Source organism: Pogoniulus pusillus, chromosome 1, assembly GCF_015220805.1.
Source record: "Pogoniulus pusillus isolate bPogPus1 chromosome 1, bPogPus1.pri, whole genome shotgun sequence".
NCBI lineage: Eukaryota > Metazoa > Chordata > Aves > Piciformes > Lybiidae > Pogoniulus > Pogoniulus pusillus.
Genome location: NC_087264.1, coordinates 12346079 through 12360057, shown reverse-complemented (window position 1 = coordinate 12360057; position 13979 = coordinate 12346079).

Here is a 13979-nt window from a genome sequence, read left to right as displayed (position 1 = left end):
CCTTCTGATCACACAGGCCACCTCCTGGTTTTGGTGGCTGAATAACAGCCCTGAGGCAAGTACAACTGTTAACGTTTAAAAGTACTAGCTGGGAATTATTTAGTGCTTTTTTAGCTACTTGTAACATCATTAAGCTGTTGGGGAGGGGGAGAGAAGAAAAAGAAGGGGAAAAAAAAGGTCTATGCAATTCAACCAGCCAGCTCCTTCACAGACCTCCAGCAAACACTCCCGGGTCTTTGGTGGTCTACAGACCACAATTTGAAATTCACTGCAGTCTATATAGAAATGAGCTTACATAAGAAAGTTCTCCACACCTGTATTTCTTTTTCCTGCAGTAAGAGACCAATCTGGATTCAATTACACAATAAAGAAAGACATATAATTTTGACTAAGAGACATTTAACTAAACCACCAATATATTCTCTTAATTCAAAGCAGGAATAAGAGGAACATCTCCAAATCCAAAGAATGTATTATATCATCATCTCCTTGTTTTCAAGTGGTTCCAAATCATCACAAAGATTGTGTAAGAGCCGCCGATTCCCAATATAGATATCCTTTTCTTGGGCATTAATTCATGCCAAAACCCTGGCTGAAATTTTACAAGGAGCATCTCAGATTGTACTTTAAATAATAGTTATTAGTCATAAACATTGGCTACCTTTCTTTTCTTTTAAAAGAAGCTATAAATGTACCCTCATTATCCATTTCTGAAATCATCAGACTGTTTCCCAAAAGAGGACAAAACTTAGGGGCACAAACTGTACAGCATGTGTTTAGTTTGCCCCTACTCCAAAACTCAAGTTTAGAGCATGTATCCCACCAGTTGTAAATTCTATGAAAAGCATGGTTAGACAGAAGTAAGCGAGTCTCTTTTGCAAATCTCTGAAGGTGAGGTAAATAAATAAGTCATCATTTATTTAAAACCACTTCTCTTTTGAATTTTTAAGATCTGATAATTACTTTTAGCCTTACATCAGTGTACCAGTTCCAAGATACAGTCATTAAAAAGGACTCCAAGTTAATAAGTGTTGTGTGGACAATGAAGAAGAACATTTTCCCTACCCCAAAGTGTTTGTAATGTAAACTCCTAATTTAAAATTCATTAATTTTACACATCACCTTACATAACAATCACAATGCCATAAAAGAGTGAACACATGCTTGTAATTAAAGGCATGGCAGTCTCATCCCATTGTATGAAAAACAGCTCTATCATAATGGTTCTGAGTTCATGCCAGAATAGCAGCTAATCATGGGAGAAAGATGATCTAACACTTACAGAACATGAAAATAGAAATGAAACATTCTGGTTCCAGCCTATTTTCTCTAGACTTGCTGGGTGATCTTGTGCGTGCTACTTAAGCTTTTGGTCTCCCAGTTTACCCATCTGCAGAACAGCAATAACAGCATTCATCTGACTCAGAAAAGTTTTGTAAGAGTATATCCATAAATCATTAAGTCTCTTACGTACTTTCAACAAGCTTTCTATGCAGCACCCGTCATAAATACCATTGAGAAGCACATATGGGCTACTGATTGTGGCCCCATATAATACCTTTAAAAAGTAGAGTTCAGGGAATATGTAGCCAGAGCTAAAATAGATGAAGCAAAATAAAAAATCCATCATGGTCAAACCGTTTCCATTCCTGTGCTATTTGTATTTCACTTTCAAGATGCAATGACAGTAAAGTTAATCAAGTGTATTTTGTAATTTCTTTCTTTGTGACAGTTTAGAAAATACATAATTCAGGAAGTCAGACCCACATTTAATGTGTAAAACTTGTGGAGCAACTCCTTTGCTACTGTATATTATTTTCACAGGAGACATCAAATTCTTTGTAAATGAAAAGTCTCACGTTAGTATCTTAAAAGAAAGTAATTTCTAGCCAATGATAGTGAGGATCATTTTTCATCTGAAAAGAATGCAGGAATAATGCTTAGTGGTCATAGCATCTCTGTGTGCTTGTTACCTAGCAATGGAAAACCTGACAGTAGATCATCAAGGTCAGTAGTCCCATTCATTGACAAAACCATTCATGATATGAGAATGAATGAAGTGTCTTGAAAGTTAGCAGTCTCTGATTCTCTGAGCCAGTTTCACAGTTCAGGACAGAGCCAGTCTATCAGTGGCATACTTTCAGCATGTAATTGTCTGTAAAGTCACGTCCTAACAGAGATAATGAGGTCCCATTCATTATTTGCCAAAGAAGTGCAGCAGTTTAAGCCTGACTCTCCTCTGCTGGAAAATTGAGTGTTTGAAATTTGGACCTGATCCTACCTTACACTGAATTCAATGATAAGGCATCACCTGATTTCAAGGGAGCAGCAGTAAGTTTTTTGTAATGCAGAGATTGCTTTAAATTCACTTATCCTTCTCTCACAGAGTGGAAAGCAGGTCATGGGTCTGATGTTTGCAGCAATAATGAGGAGGGTTCCAAAACTAAATGGGATGTAGCTGATGATTTTAGCACTAATTGAACTGAAGTACTAATGACTTAGCAAGCATTATTCTTATCTGTTGCACAGTGAGCATATGATGATGTCCAGAAATAGTGTAACATCATATTTCAGTAAAAGGCTCAAGGGCTGATACTCTGTTCACTCACACAGATATAAATCAGGGGGGCAACTTCACTACAGTAATTAAATTACATAACATTAAAATTAGTGAGAGGAGAAGTAGGCCTAAAAAGGACCTCCCCAAGCAGTGAAAGAGAAGAATGTGTCACCTGCCCCCAGCCCTATCCATCTGAAACAAGGGCAGCTCCAATCAGTTGTACTTGCAGAGCCCAGCCCTGGCAGGGACCGCAACAGCCCTCATGTCACATACTCTGCTGCAGCTTTGCTTGGGCAAAAAAAAAGCTGAGAGGCTGGGATCAGAAACAGAGTATATGATGCTACCCCAAAGAAAGTCACAAAGATCAGGTCCTTGAATTTTACTGTGATGCCAAGTCATCTCGTTCATTCCCAGGCCAAGGTACAGGGCTGCTGTGAGCCAGTTTTCCTGACCATGTTGCTGACACGTGGGTTTCAGTGAATTTCCTGGAGATACGGTGTCTTTTTGACACTTGTGCTGTTTCCCTGACAAACACAGCTGCCCTCGGGAGAGAGGCATTGGCTGATTCTGGCATCGGCTCCTAGCTCCCTGTATTTGTTACAGGGTATTCAGACAACTTTTTCTTTTGTGTGTTACCACAGGTTACTCATACACATTACTTAACCATCAGTGAAAATAAACATTTCTCAGCTCGCTATCACCTTCACTTCTTCCTAGGTACATCCCATTCCCCATTAGAACACAGCAGAATGCTCAGCATGTCCACTGCCCCAACATAACCTCTGTGTTGTCCACTAGGCTCTTGCCTCCAGTTGCAGGGCACAGCCACGTGTCACCGTGGCTGTCCAGAGGGGCTTGCACACTTCCGTGTAGTGACAAGACACTTTGTACAGGGGAGTGTACAAAGTCCCCTCCAAGACATCATCTGTCAGGAAATCGAGGAGCATTGGTCTAAGACCAGGAACCAAAAACCGGTCTTTGAATCAGACTGAAGCTAATAGAGCCATGTCCTATCCTATTCAATAAATGCTATTTCCTTCTGAGCTCAGAGAGGCTAACAGTGTCATCATGCAGCCCTTTTATATCTTTTTACACAAACTCAATATCTTAATTTGTTGAGACAGCCACAGTTTCTCAAAACCAGTAGCATGTTCAGCAGAAGACCCTTAACTCATACGTCAAAATCAGTGGTGTTTCTGTAACTAAAGACACAAAAAAGCTAAAATGGAGATGAATAATTCCTGTGCAAAACGTCAGCCTTCATTGTAACAAACACTGGCCTGTAAAATTAAGGAGTCTTTTATATTGTGAACAAACTGTTCCCCAGTATTACATTTTCAAGCAGTATTTTAGCTATTTTATAACGCTCTGTAAATCAGCGTCTTACATGGCTCGGAACAATTAACTAAACTGAAGATTTAAACTAAATCAGCGCTCAACAGATCTGCAACCCTATTTTTGAATGCTGAACCACACTACAGAAAACTTCCTTAGAAAGCACAGAGAGTGAGGTTTTTTTCAGATAAAACTTGTGTTCGTATAAGGGCAAAATATTTTTCACAGCTAAAGGTGCAGATGAAATACAAGATTACAAATACTGAAAATGTCATCCGGTACTTTAGATGAGCAACAAAATTCTTTGCATTTTTTTAAATAATACTTTACACCTGAGAAGCTCTAATTGCACTACAATGACATCACCATGATATACATCTCCTTTTACAGATGGGTAAACTGAGACTGAAAGTGGCCCTTTGTGCCAACTTGTGCCTTACCCAATCAATCACAGAACAAAACAGCACAGAACTTATGATGTCCTGGCTTCCACCTCGCTGGTCAAACTTTTACCAGATCACATCTTGTGCCAAGAGGACCTCATGCTAACAACCTCATTGTATCTGAGAGTGGGACCCAGACCTTTCAACTCCTTTATTGCCGTAGCACTTCACCATTTGTATTTCTGCCTATTAGTTTAGTATATACAATTATTTTTACAGCCAGATAAAGTAAGTTTAGGAATTTGCATATTTTTATTTTAATTATTTTCCAAGCACATCAATTAAAATACCATTGAAAGTTTCTCTCTCATTTGTCTGAAGTTAACCCAGGACATCCAATAAATTTATTCCCCTTTTATGTGGTAGCAGATTATTTACTCTTTCTACATGGAACATGTCCTGACTAGTAACTAGGTGGCAGACATGACATGTCCAAATCCCAGAAACCTGTTCATTTTACTTCAATCATTCTGTTGAGGTTTTGGCTTTTTTCCTGATCTTGCACATGTTACTTCCATCTTTCTGCTAATGCATCATCCAGCCTGCCTGAGCTAGTCACAGACAGGATTAAGCATCCACAGATGTTAGGCTACCAAAAACTAATATCAGTGCTGTGAAAGTATTTGAGAGCTTTCTTTCTGTGAGAGGATAGAGGATTTGCCAAGGTGCAGGGGCCCTTCTGCCCCCATTCCAATGCAGAAGCTACCTTTTAAGATACTTCTCTTTCTCAGAGGAGCTGGGGGAGTTTCTAAACCAGGACTAGGGCTGAAAGTCAGCTGAGTAGTGGCAAGGCATCAGCAGAGCCCAGGTGTTGGGATACTCCTGAACAATAACTTATCAGTATGAAAAGGAATTGCAGAGTTTGTAGGAGTTAGCAGTATCATGGCTAATGAGGACAGAGCAGCCTGATCTGTGCAAGTGCTGAGCAACCACAACTGCCATTTACTTCAGCACTTTTGCAGATCAGACCCTCAGGGTTATTTGCTTTTTGGAATAAGCCAGCTGTGGTCTACATCAACCCATCCTCTTGGCAGCAATGGCCCAAGCCATTCCTTGCTGGCTTTGACCAGCCACAATCAGCATGTCACACAACTATTTTTAGCATATCAAATTCACAGAGAGACTAAGGGCTTGGCTTTTGCTAAGTTATTTGAATGTCTGTTTCCACGTGCTCAAAGTATTTCTCTCTTCAGGCTCAGTAAAATGAACATTAATTGACAAAATACACCTCCCTGTATTGCCACTGGGCAGGCTGTGCTTGAGAGAAAATAAATAGGTTATAAAAGCATTAGAAGATTTGTTTATTTTATCACTTTGTTTCTTTTAGCTGTTACTGTTCTGTCAAGTAATTGAGAGATGAAGAAGCACTACATCATAGTTACACTGCTTTGTCTCACACAAACCAAGACAGGTCAATGGTGCCTGTCATGCGCTGCACCCATTCCCACTGGAAGGAGCTTTTGTTTATTCTGCCTCACTTCTGGCTACTCACCAGGAAGGGCCAATGAAGTGGGAATCTTCTTTGAGGTGATCTTCTGCATTTGTTTCCATTTTTGCATCAGTAGAAAAGTAGCTAAGCAACACAATTCAGGGTTTTTTTAACTCTGATTTACAAAACTCTATGGCTTTTTTTTTTCTTTCAGACTTTCCTACATCACTGCCATTGGTTTATCCATTTTACTATGTGAAAAGTCTATCCGCTTCTAGCCTGATTCACAGACACATCATGTATCACACCATCCATACACCCTCCCAACGAGTTTACTTGAAAGGATTTTTCCAACCCCATTGATTCTATGATTCTATGATTTCATAGGGTGAGAGAAGAATCTAGTTAAGGCAGCTGTAAGGTGGCCAGCTGTAAGGTGGCCAGCTGTAAGGTGGCCAGCGCCAGAACAAGAGGACACAGCCTCAGGCTGCGCCAGGGGAAATTTAGGCTCGAGGTGAGGAGAAAGTTCTTCACTGAGAGAGTCATTGGGCACTGGAATGGGCTGCCCGGGGAGGTGGTGGAGTCGCTGTCCCTGGGGCTGTTCAAGGCAAGGTTGGACGTGGCACTTGGTGCCATGGTCTAGCCTTGAGCTCTGTGGTAAAGGGTTGGACTTGATGATCTCTGAGGTCTCTTCCAACCTTGGTGATACTGTGATACTGTGATACTGTGTAATTGGGTTATTTTCCCAAAAATAACCTTAGTTTTCTAAAAACTTTAGCTGAGGCTTGTTGAGTTTGAACTTATCTACAAAAATATTAGATGGAGAGAGATCTAGCCAATCAAATTCAACTGCATTGCAACTTGACAACCCACCTGGGTACAAATCTCTCCTTTGTCTGATTAAGCAACACATGAAAGAATTGAGTGCAATGACAATTTCTGGAGTGAAAATTACTCAAGAATATTTCTTTTTAGACAAGGGAACCCTTCTGGGTGTCTACAAAGACAAAAAGTCAAAATAAGATAATGCATACCACAGCTGTGCCATACCCTTCCTCTGCCTCTAGTAAGCCTGGTGGGTTTTTCCACTGAAACAGCAAGGGATTTTCCTATCAGAAGGCAGTTGCTATTGGCTGATCTCCCAGCTTATCTAGATGTCACATCTCTTCCAATTTAAATGCTACATCAGTGGTTATTAAGCCTGCACTGCAAAGAAATAAAACTAAGGAAAACATTCTGGAGGGTGCTCTGGATTCTATTAAAAGATTACATTTCTCACTATACTACACTTTTTCCATATGGCTGAAACCTGGATCTGCATAACACTTTGAATACGCTCATATAGTGCTAGTGGTATAATCCCAGATGGTGACAAATTACCCCATTCCAACAGCAATGCATAGAACTTTACAGCACCAATGCTCAGCCACGCTCTTGGGATATTCCCTCCGAACAATGTCTGACTGGCAGATAAAATAATGTTTAACTTCTGCCTTCACTTTTGTATGCACTTTATGGCTAACACTGTAAAACTACTCATTTGTTCAGTACTCGGCCTTCTAACTGCATACAGATGATATGAGATATTCCCTCAGCCGCCACTGAAGGCTCTCTTTTGGTCTATGAAGGTCATCTGTGGTGCACACAGTGTGTCACTATCTGTGTGTAAGGATATGCTCTGGCATGCTAGAAGTGAGCTGATAACGTCTTACCCCTGCTTGGGCCCTTCAGCTGCCTCTTGGGGAAGCGTGAAAAGCTGCCAAGCTCAAGATGTGCTGCACTCTGCAATTTGGCTTTCCCAAGAAGAACAACCCCTCCCCCCAAACTCACCCACGCAGTTCTTTACCCCAAGAAGAGGTCATCACACAAAAAGTAGATAGAAGGCAAAGAGACTGCACACTTGACTATAAAGGCAAAAGAGAGAAGTTCTGAGTTCTCTTGAGATGTTGTGTAAAGAGAAAGCAATCTGGGCTGTCTCCATTTTTACAGAAAGACCTCTGTGCTTTTGTGGACTTCATGGCCTGCCAGATGGAGACGGCTCCAAGTAACACTGAGCTCTTATTGCTGCAGAAAACCAAGGAGAACTGTAACCCCAAGTACTGCAGGTGTAGGAGGGAATACTTGCTCAGATGATGATTCATGTCAGCATCTGAGTAAATAAGGTCAGACAGCCAGAGATTATTCTCGTGAAGGGGGGGTGATTTGTTTGGGAGGTGGAAAGGAGAGGTTGGTTTGTTGCATATCAGTATACCAAAACCCTGGCCTGCTCTGAGTTGGGTTGGTTTTTTTTTCCAAAAATTACTTTTCATTTATTTTAATTAAGACCTCAGTTCAGCGAAACATATAGCTGGGTGTAGCTTACTTGAGCTGGAATAGTTGTATCAAATGCAGAAATCCTAAGATTTGTACAGGCTGTCCAGTCAGTATGATGAAGGCCTGATAAACATACCTGCCACACTTTTAAGAAAGATAAATAAAAATAAAAACCTATTTGCCTCAGAGGGGTGAGAAAGGATTAATTAGTTAGTGCTCGTGCAGCACTATGAAGATACAAATCATGAGACCATGTTATTAGTAAGCAGAAGGTGCCAACAGGAAGCAGCATTGTTAAAGGCACGAGGACTAACAATGGATTTGTTCTCACATTTGTAAACGATTCTTCTGCTATTGAAAGGTGTTGGCCTTTCAGCCTAGGAGACTGAAATCCTCTTTCTTCAACCAAAAGGGCCTTCATGGGCTGTGCATACTTTCTCACACTCCCTCACCAGTGTCCCTCACTATTAGCTTATAGATGCTAGACAGTAGTCCATTCTCCATAGCCCTTTTATTGCTTGGCCTCTGCTTCAGCTGCCAAGAAGGCTGCCATTTAGACTCAATTGTTACGGTAGCTTTTATGATCTAGACATGGTGTCTAGGATCGGAGACTTCCTAGCAATTTTGCATATGCTGCTGTGCTGCCATCAGAAGAGAAGGGCTCGTGGTTGCCAACAATGTGGGCAGAATTCAAAGCAGTGACCTACAGATGAAAGGGACCCCATCCCAAAGCAGGCCAGCTAAACCATCCAGCCCCTGAATGCCAGCTCTTCACTGAATGAAACTGCATTGTGATGTGGTGCTCAGAAGAGGAAGAAAAATAAAAAGCTGTTTTAAAATATCTGTGGACAACGGCTGTCTAGAGTTGGAACTGCAAACATTCAAACCTTGCGTAAATAATATTTCTATCATGCAGTGTCGGCCCATCCAACTCGCCACCTCATGCCAAGGTGCTGGAGGGAGGTCTTGTTCTTATTTATGCAACATGAATACAAAATCAGAGAGGGTGGAAGTAACTTTCCACAGAAAGGTATGGTGCCATTGGCATGCTGGGGAAAATAGCAAAGCAAGAACATCTTGTAAGTTGAAGGGAAGAGAAGGATTAAAGAAATTGGAATAACCCAATCCAAGCATTTCCTCAAAGAGCAGGATGACTGCAGCCCTTTAAACCCAAGACCCACAGAGCAAACTATGCCCCAGTACAGCAAAGCATCTTTTCTTCCTGTGTTTGCTATACTGCTCTCTGACAAGCAAAACCCTTTTTCACCCCATCGTCCTCAGCTCCTGCCCTGTTCTCCTTCCATGCCAAGCAGAGGCCAGCTGAGGAAGGTGATTTTGTCACCTGGAGTTAATTTATGCCAGTTTCTGCTGTGCTGTGCTGCTGTGCCAGGGTGGGACCTTTTCAGATGTCGAGATGATAGGAGAAAGAACAATGAAGCAGCAGAGTATGTGTGGCGGGTGGCCGAGTCATCCTATCACCATGTATTTGTGTAGTTTCTTTTAGTGCCATCCAATCTTTCCTTCTGTCCCTAAATGGCCTGTGTTGAAAATGTCCCTGCTTACAGTTGCTCAACTGGAATGAGGACAAATTGTTTGCAGTGGCCCCCTTCCAAATGCTTGTGCTGTAACTTTTGTCTTGACTAGTCTCTGGAGATATCTCTAGAGTGAGTTTCCTATGACTTGTTCGCACTACCCCAAAGTCATACTGAATTTTCTTCCCCTACTCTTGCAACCTTTTAGCAGGAATCTTGTTTAAAAGACCCCCATCAAAGAACAAGCCAGAGAAGGCAGAGGATTAATAGTGTTATGTCACAAGTTCCTCAGTGAACAAGTTCCTCAGCGAGGGGGTTGGGTCTTGAGGGTGCCCGAGGTGACAGAGTGGTGCTAGCAGGCAAGGAGACCTACAAGCAGATAAAGCACAGCCACACCAAGCAGCTTTGATTTATTAAACACCACTGTTGTCAAAACCGCATTGCCCTCCACGTTGATACTTCAGACACTTTTGTAGGTGGAAATGTCTGGCTTCTTGGCACTCCAGACTGCTTCAATTCAGCACTGAAGGGGTGATGAAGGTACTCTTCTCCCTCACATTCACATGTGAATTAGTCCAGGATGGGATGGCAGTAAAAAAAGTGAGTTAGCAGAGCCTGAAGAACTAAGCCAAGAAAGGAAAGGTTTATAGTTCCAAAAACCATTGGATGAAGTTTTGCACGTAGACTCATTAACAGACATAACAGAAGAAAAGGTTCATTCCTCTCTACTTAGATGCATGACCAACTAGACATATATGCATCAATAATATTTGCCAAGGATAACTAATTTCAATGACCATTGCTTGCTTGTTTCTAATGTATGTTAAATATTGGTTATTTATCAAAAGTACAATCTGCTTTTAGGAAAAAAAATACAGATTTAATGCTATGAAATAATCTCTTTTGACTCCACAAGAGCAAAAAACACAGGCCTGGGTTAAATATCTCCTCTTTCCACACTTTACAGAAGATAACCAGAGCATACTCAAAGTGAGGGAAAGTGAAGCCTGGAAATGGAACAGCCATTGTTCCTCCTGGATCCTCTGGGGGCACCAGAGTCACCATGAACAGCAAGGTAGGTGCCCTTGAGTGGAAGTAAATAGCCAGCACACAGACCAGCTGCAGGGGGCACTTCTGCCAGCTCAGTCTTCCTAGAGCTCCCAAGTCACAGGGAGCCCTCTCGTGTCATGTCCCTCAAAGCATCTCAGCACCTTTTGGTTTTGTTGTAGAGATAGGATTGAAGAGTCAAAAAAGAGTGATGAAGCTTATTGAAAGCATCTCATGATTACAGTCATGGGACTGTTTAATTTGTGTGGAGGGTTGAGCATCTACCACTTTGTGACCATTTCCTATGAGAGGAATACCCATGGCAGACATATTCCTGTATCTCTGAGGTAATGTTACTGTCTGGAGAGGGCTGTAACACAGCCAAATGTGGCTTTCAGGACACTAGAGATATTGCTCAGTCTTTGCAGGCTTAACAAAGTCAGGGATTTTCTATGACTTTGCCATTGTTCTGGGCACTTAAAATATTCGTCACTAGTACTTTTTTTTTCTTGTTTTCCTTTTTTTGACACAAGCAGTGTTGGACTGTGCCTCTGCCTTCCAGCTGGCAGACAAATGGTTACTTGCGTAGCATTTGAGATCTCACTAAACATTAAGACTGCTTTTTATCATTGGCCCTAGAGGGGGAAAATAAACAGGCTGGGCTCATGCTTTATAACTGCATATGTATTTACTTTAAGACCACTACTAGCAGTACAGTTTAGTCCACTGTCCTTTATATCACTCCGCAGTGCCTCTCAGAGCACACGTAAACTGTCTCATTTTTATCCATCAGGTAGCCAGATTCTAATCTCAGATGTGCCGAGAACAGTGTGATATACTTCTAAAATTAATCTGTTCAGCTTGAGAGCACAGTGACCAATATTTGGAGCCATCTCTTGACATTTACCACAAAATTGGAAGCAGAACCTGCCCAGGCCAGTCTTTGAGCCAAATCCAGCTGGTAACTGTTGCATACCAGAGCACTTTTCATATTTACTCCTGATTTGCTTTGTTTTCAGCATCTCTAAGAATCCATGGGAAGAGGTTGGCCAATACCAGAAAAGCAGAGTTTGCACACAGTATGATCAGTTTCTTCCATATAAGTAGTAGGGAAGATTGGGAGCATATTGCCAATAAAGCACAGAGGTTATTTACAATTCGACTTCTAAGAACTGCCATAAAGTAGTGAATAGCAATGAAGAAGTACAGAGCCATTCTACTCTGTTTTGGTTACTACTTTACCCTCCCAGAGCTCATATTTTGAAAGGGACAAAGCAGAAACACACAGAAGAGAGGAAGTCTGATTCTAAGAAGCTGTAAAAAGAAATGCATGACCATAGATCAGGGGACAATTTTATGTCTCACATGTTTTCTGGCCCTAAAAAGAGCAGCCCTAAACCATTCTCCTCCTTGATTTTAGTGAAGGCTGCAGCAGACTCCGCAGTTTACAAAACAGAGAGTGGCTGTGAGTCCTGAAAATGTAGATCCATATCAAAATCTTTGTCACTGAAGCCAGAAGGACCCCTTGCCCACCCCTCTGCCTGGGGCAGGATTGATTTAATTATTCTATAACTGTTCCTGTAGATGGGCGTCTGGCCTTGAATAAGTCCAATGACAGTGATTGTCCAACGGCTCTTGGCAGCTTGTCCAACTTCTGAACAGTTCTTCTACAGTTTTGCCTAATATTTAACCTAAAACTTCCCTTCTGCTTCAGCCAATTATTATTTGTCCCATCCCTGTTGACTACCGAGAATAATTGATCCTTGTTCTCTTTATAACACCCCTTTATGTCTCCTGTTATTATGTTCCTCGCACTCTCCTCTTGCCTTTAGGCTAAAGGTGCCAAGTTATCTTAACCTTTCCTCTTAGATCTGAATGCCAAACTTCTTACCATCTTTCTTCCACTCCTCTAAATTCTTCAATTTGTCCACATTTTTTCACAGAATTGAATGCAGTTACTCCAGTTATGTTTTAACCAGTGCCAAGCAGAGCGCAATAATTACTTCAGTAACCTTACTGACCCCATCTAATAACAAAGGCAAAATGCAGCATGTAATTAAAATCCAGAAAAATAACTATTTTTAAAAGCTAATTGCCTTAACAATCAGAACATTAAACAGCTCAGAGAGCACACACTAAAGATTTTACAGGTTATTGTTCATTCAAAACATCTTTTTAAATTGTATTCTGTATATTGTATTCTGGGCTATGTAGTTTCACTCCCATTAGGAACGATCTGTACTGCTTCTCTCGCACTCCATCCCCCACTTTTTATTTCCTGCAGATTTAACTCCAAATAGCTCCATGGGGCCCTATCTGCACTAGGGATATTTGCTAAGGATTTCCCACTGCTGCAAGCACTTCTGCAGCTTTACCAGAATGGCACAGCAAAGAACTCCCACTCAATCTTTGGATCCTTTAGGCTATTCCCATGTCTTCCAGCTCTGCTAATGTCAGTGGAGCAGAGCCAAGAGTGAGGCATTTTTAGAAAGTTTCTTTTACAGGGACAAAGTTTTAATCTCCTTTGCCAAGTCCTTGGTGCCCTACCTTGAACAATTCCCTTCTCTCTGTTGGCTGGCTGGTCTCTTAAAAGCTTCTCTGTCCTCTTTGCTTTTATCAACACCATACATGTCCATCACCATTTTTAAATGCACGTACTCCTGCCTTTCAATTGCTATCTCTTCAGCAATAGAAATCCTTGTCACCATCCAGCACAAATCACTCAACATTACTATCATAATGACAATAGCCATTCTTGGAAAATGGCTACATGAATTTCTGGAATCCCCAAAAATAAACAAATTTGGCTCCATTAACAGGAATGGTAAACTCAGTCTGCAAATCCATTTGACTGAGCAGAGACATTTAATTGAATTGCTTTACTGATGCACAGATAAGCAGAGATATGACTGTTGTTAATAGATATAACACTTTCTATTCTTATTGCCCCATAGCACCTTAATTACAGTTGTTCTGTCTGTGAACATATCCAGGAAGAAAATACAGGAAAATAATCTTAGCAAAACAAAAAACAGATTAGTAGTCCAATATTGCATGGAAGATAGGACAAGATGGAATTGGATTGAGAAAGCAACAGAAAAGATTTTAATTAAACATAAGGAAAACTTAACTGTGAAGCATTGGAGTATATCATCTGGGGAAGGAGTGGAGCTTTACATACCAGATTATTTTCTAGTACATTTCAAGTGAACAGCCTATAGGAATGATGCAGATGCAATTGGTACTACTGTCATCCATATCAATGATCGAGGATCTGTTGAGGACTCTTTCACCCTTTTTTTTCTATAAACAGACTTTAA